The sequence below is a fragment of the Alnus glutinosa genome, chromosome 6, assembly GCF_958979055.1.
Source record: "Alnus glutinosa chromosome 6, dhAlnGlut1.1, whole genome shotgun sequence".
Taxonomy (NCBI): Eukaryota; Viridiplantae; Streptophyta; class Magnoliopsida; order Fagales; family Betulaceae; genus Alnus; species Alnus glutinosa.
In genome coordinates this window covers 28,686,986-28,693,140 of record NC_084891.1, presented here as the reverse complement: position 1 = coordinate 28,693,140, position 6,155 = coordinate 28,686,986, and the positions used below count along the sequence as shown (strand labels likewise).

Sequence of the window (6,155 nt, the reverse complement as noted above, 5' to 3'; positions counted from 1 at the left end):
TATTTTCAAATTTTTGAACTACACGTGCGGTGCACATGACCCAATTTCTGTTGGAATTGACGGCATAAATGGACAGATGAAGCCAAAAAATTAAAAAGTGATAATTTGAAAGGCCAAAACTTAAATATTAGTAGTTTGAAAAACCATTTAAAGAAAAAGTGATAGTTTGAAAACTAAAATGTATTTAACCCATAAATAAATAAACGAAAATGTTTGCTGCACGACAAGTTGTGCAACTTTTGAACTTGTTTGCCAAGTGACAGAACAGTACAGGATAATGAAATTATTGTTTATGTATTACTTCATATTTTTTAATACCAATTATTATTAAGACATTGTTATTTTTTTTTATTTTTTATATCACATCAATAATTTTTTATTATTATTCAAATAAAAAAATTAATTACAATCTAAAACTTTATCACTTTTTTATATAATTAATTTTATTTTATTTTATATCACATCACTTTTTACTAATTTCAACTAATAACATAACTTTTTTCTAATTTCATCTGATAACAACCACTATTATGTAGCGTACGTGTCTTTGCCAAACAAATTCACCGAACCCCATAAATCAAACTCAGGTAGTTCTGCCACAAGAGAAGCTCTACGGACTTTCCGATTACCATTTACCAACACTTTATGGTGAATAGGTTTAATTACTCATAATTTTTACATTATTTAAGAGAGCTGTCAGTCTCAATCATGAGCCTACGTATTCAGTAGGGAATAGAGTAACGTATTCAGTATCAGTAATGGGCTGCCATAAATTAATTGGGAAAAACAACAAAAAAAATTATTGTACTTTTTACATATATATAATTATAGCTAGCCATAATCCATTGAACAATTGGTAGACGCTAGAGGCATGCAAGAAGCTATGAATGAAGATTGAGATCTCAATCGATCTCCTCCGTTGACAGTGATTTGATCATCAACATGACTATACACAAGACAGTAAATATACAGAAGATCATTACAAATGCGAGCTCCAACTCAAAGCACCTAAATGGAGCGCCATCATTTCGGTCTCATGAGCTCTGACAAAATAATGTCTTTCTTCTCATTTCCACTATACCTCACTTTTCTATTTTCTGCTCTTTTTTTCTTTTCTTTTTCTATGAAGGATGTACTGGTAGACCCTTTATCCCTCAGAAGCTTTTTGAGCTTTGTTCCTTTCCTGAATCAGCTGGAAAGAAACGAAGAGACCCAAAAAACCCTAGGTCTCAATACAAGCGAGAAATTAGAGAGACAAGATAAAAGAGTCTTGAAAATGCTTGATGAGAAAAAAAAAAAAAGTTGACTCAAATTGCAGCCACAGAAGATCTACATATGATCAAACAGAAAAGCAAAGAGTTCGGCATGATGTTTTTCATCAGTTCATGTACATATATATACAACTTAAACCAGACAAGTACCGGTAACATATATACACATGAAAAGGAAGAAGAAGAAGAAGAAAGTAGAACAGATAATCTCTTTTTACTTATTTCATATTCGAAAACAAAAGAAAAGTAAAGTCTGGGTGGTCAAGTAGATAAGGATCATAAAAGAATAAAAAAAAAAATTAAAAGAAAGAAGGGTAAAGACAACAGAAAATGATCAGTTATCATGGAATATGCATGCTTTATACCTTGATCTCTATCATGGAACAGGAGAGAAGAGCTGGAGTGGATATATCACGAGGGTCTTACAAAGAGAAGCCAACAGAGCTCAGTTGGCAGTATGCCCACCTCCATGAGAGAGAGGTTTTCTATAGAAGGGAGGTGGACAGAATGCCAATAAACTCTGTAAGAAACCCTTTGCTAAACCCACATGAAAGCACTGTCCTTGTATTCACCATTGAAGATCTACAGACATTACACGCTCAGACACAAACTCATACAGAGACACACAGAAACGGAGAAAGAGAAGTAATAACTACATGGGAGAAAGAGAAGGGGCAGATGGGTTCTATTTAAGATGCGATGGAGCAGGTACAGTAAATGAGAGAGAGAGAGAGCCGAGAGGGTGGGTGTAATTAATAATTGAGAAGAAAAGTTAACGAGAGGTGGTTTCAGTCTTTCAGACGGATAAATAATCAAAGATTGGATGGTTCATTTACATAGGTGGCATATTTAGAAGGATCAAAGGATCATCATAGTTATTCTCCCCTCCCCCCCACCCCTCGTTCCTGACGAAACCCCTTTCCCTCACATATCCCCTCCATCAGTCTTTTCTTGCCTTTCTCACATATCCCTCGTTTCTGATGCCAAAGACTCACCCATCTCTCTCTCTCTCTCTCTCTCTCTCTGTGTGTGTGTGGAAGTGAAGAAAAGGGGTTGGCCAAGTAACTGACGAAAAATATGACAAGGCTTAGAGAAAATCAGTTTCGGATTAAGGAGAATCTTAGTTCTATGTTTCCGCTCCACCTAGCTTCTGTTTGTGAGACAAATAAATCACTAGGAGCTGTCTCTCGTTCATCTGGACCGTTGAGCGCTTAGTCAGATATCATCGATCCACAGCATTGACGTTTCACAACTTTACCAGGAACCTCTTGTTCTTAGTGGGTCTCAAATCTTAATGGCTGATTCCAAAACTTAATTTAAAAAATAAAAATAAAAAATAAAAAAAATAAAAGCTGTACTTGCATGCATCACCACATGGTGAAATCCAGTTCAACAGCGATAAGATTATGGTATGCACAGCCTAACTTTTATCCCATTTGGATAAGAGTAGTAGAGCTGACTAATTAGTGCCACCGTAGATAAAACATTTATCTCATGCATGTCTCTAGAAAACAAAATTTAATTATGTGAAACAAAGTTCTCAACGTGTTTTTTCCTCCACCTTTCTTTTTTTTTTTTTTTTGTCTTAAATTATAGCATAAAGCATAGATTTTAAGAGGAATGAAATCATGATTCCTTATCCGGCCGGACTCAGAGCAAGAATGTGGGTCAAACTTAATATTTAGGCTAAAATAAATTAACTATATATAAATATTTTTTAAAAAATAAAAATCGGGGGGCTGCCCAGGTGCCCACTTGATTCCGTCTCTGGTCCTATGATGCGAGACTATTGCTTGGCTATGAGTTTACTTCATAGTTAGAAGGATTTTTAATTATTTTGGTGACCAAATTATAAATAATGTATTTTTCATAATAATGGGAAACAAGAATAAAGAATATGGGCCTAGATATGGCTTTATATATGATATTAAATTTTACTCCTGCGTCACATGTTACTCTTTCAACACTTTTTTCCTTGTTCAACTATATCAATTGTACTAATTAATTGGAGAAGTAATTCTTTTCCATCCAATTGCCCTCTCTAGTCTCCCCCACGTAGAGAGAGAGAGAGAGAGAGAGAGAGAGGTAGGTGTGCCCTTTCCGTTTTACTTATTTGGTCATTCAATTCGTATATTGAGTCTATAAATATCATAGATGTTTAGTTAAATCCAGCCTCTATCATTTGGCAACATGTCAAATCAATTATAATAGTTTTAAAATAGTAATTGATGGTCACTGTGTATGAATGAGCTTGTTTGACAAAGACATGTACAAAACAGAACAGTACAGAGTAGTGGGTTGTTAATTTTGGAATTAGTAAAAAATGATGATGTGATATAAAATAAAAAGAATTTGTATAAAAAAATGAAAAGGTTTTGTATTATATTGAATTTTTTTATTTGAATAATAATAAAAAATTATTGATGTGATATAAAAAGTGGAAATGTTTTGATGTTGATTAGTATTAAGAAATATGAAAAAGTAAAAAAAAAAGAAGTACATGAACAGAACACGCATTACTGTGTACTGTAATGTAACTTGGCAAACAAGGCCAATATGACATTGAATCAGTAAGACTGTATTTTATATATTAAAAAAAAAGTACACACATTTTTTTAAATTACTATTTTATTATTAATTTACTTCATAAACTATTAATTATGTCAATATGTCCTTCTAAACTATTAAAAAAATATCAATATCTTCCTAAAGCTAACAAAAAATATAAAAATAATCATAAAAAAGTTTTAATAAGACAATTGGATAATAATTTAAGGAGGGTATATATACTTTTCTTTATTTATTCTTATTTATTATTCACTGTATTAAAATAAAATCCTTGTAAAAAATCGTTTATGAAGGGATGATTTATTTTGAAGTAATAAACTAATAATATAAGATAATTTGTTAGGAGAGTAAGGGTATGCTTTTTAACGTGCTTAAATAAATATATTTTGTTTCTTGTTAAAAAGATGTTATAATGTGATGTAAAAGTGAAAATAATAATAAAAACATTATTAAATGTGTCAGTGTCATTCTCCTCCTCTTTTTATTCTTTTCTTCAAAGGAGTGAGTCTTGTTCCAGCGGAGGATAATGAGAGATTTGAATCAATTACCTCCCCTTAAGTCTTAAGCATGATTTTCAATCGACTCTACTTAGTCTTAAATATCATCATTTTATCCTTAATCAGTTTGTATGTGTCTTTTGTTTCTTCTTTCTAAATTCTAGCTAACCTCAACCAAGTCAATCGACTACTCAATTACGAGTGATCTAATATATATGCTTATTGTTTCTTCGATTCTCAAGAGTCATAGATGATGTCTCATCAGCTCCAGAGGATAAGAGTCGTGATCAATAACAACATATTTTAGTGGTAAATGGTGAAATTAGGCACTCAACCAAGCTTAATGGGCAGCTTATGGTGGGGGAGCCGACCTTGTCACTTCTCAGTCATGGCCGGTCCTACTACAGCACTAAAAGTGTGGAATCCTAGGTACCCTCCGCTCCCATAGAATTAAGAACGCCTGAAGAAACTACAGAATTCAAACAAACAATTCCTTTTGACCTATAGGACATTTTAAAATCGGGATTAAAAGGTAAAACATAGGTCAATCTCTCCAATTATAATAATATCAATTAGCTATACTTTATCTCACTGCTGCTAACACTATAATAACTTTTATTATAACCTTTTTACAAACTTAACGGGTAATCTAAGACATTTATCACATTTACAAATTGATCTTATATATAATATAAGCAATACTTAATATGTCAGTCCCTAAAATGTGAATTGTCACGTCTACATACCTCTCATTTTCATAAAATATAAATTTTGAATAATGCTATGTATCGTATTTTTATCTCACAAAACCTTCCGGCCATAATATTATGTTGTAGTCCCAACTAAAAATTGGTTTTTTTTTTTTTTTTTAATTTTTAACAAAGACTAATTTGAGAGTTGATTAAAAGCATCTCTAACAGAATAGGTAAATGGCTCATAATAGTCAAATTTAACTATTATGAGTCATTTTTTCGTCTCCATGCTAGCAAAATAGATAGATTATAATTTTTTATTTTAGTGTGAATAGTAAATAGGCAGAAAAGCCTATTCACTATTCATAAGTTATTTATTGTTTTCTTTTTCTTCCTTTCGCTTTTTCTCTTTTCATCTTTCTTTCACACAAAATTATAGAAGAAAATAAAGAATAAAATAGAGAATTTATTAGAGAAAATATAGAAAAAATAATAGTTAAAGTAGAGAGTTATACCTTTTTTTTAATAACTATTTTGATTATTATCGTTAGAGATACATGAAGACTATTAGGTCAACGAGATAATTGTTAAAGTAAAAAAGGTGCAATAATTAGTGGAGCATTTTCGTAATCTATTGTCCTTTTTCATTGACTGAAACACTTGGGTAGTGTTTGTTTGTTGTCAAAACAATGAGAAAGAAAAGAAATGCAGTAATGCACAGTGACAAACGCTATGCACACAGAGAAAGAGATATATGAAATCTTCCCTTTTGTCGACCGATACGTCGCACTCATGACGCCCACAAGGCCACAACCCACGCTCCATGAAATCACTCTACCAACAATATTTATAGGAACAAACTTCCACATATATTCATTATTTATACGTTTTCGCGTGTGTGTGTATTTATTACGCCAATCCCATGTACTCAATACGATTTATTGCTTCAAATCTACCACCCCAACCATACCCAATAAATAAATTATATGACAACACGGAACAAATCAGGATCCCACGTAGAATTTATACGCTGATGTTGACTTTGTTCCCATCCAACCTGTTTGCGTCCTATTTGTCTGTGAGGTACAGACCCGTTGTGCAGCTGAGTTCCTGTCAGAGCCATGATT

At 32.4% G+C, this 6,155-nt stretch overlaps 1 long non-coding RNA gene across 1 annotated transcript; it reads right to left on the bottom strand.

The window, feature by feature from the left end:
• Positions 1–791: 791 nt before the first annotated feature.
• LOC133871770 (uncharacterized) lies at positions 792–2,183 on the bottom strand. The gene is made up of 2 exons (XR_009900872.1): positions 1,637–2,183; positions 792–1,222 (listed from the first exon to the last, which is right to left on the bottom strand). It is a non-coding gene; the product is annotated as an uncharacterized LOC133871770 (long non-coding RNA).
• Between the last annotated feature and the right edge of the window lie 3,972 nt (positions 2,184–6,155).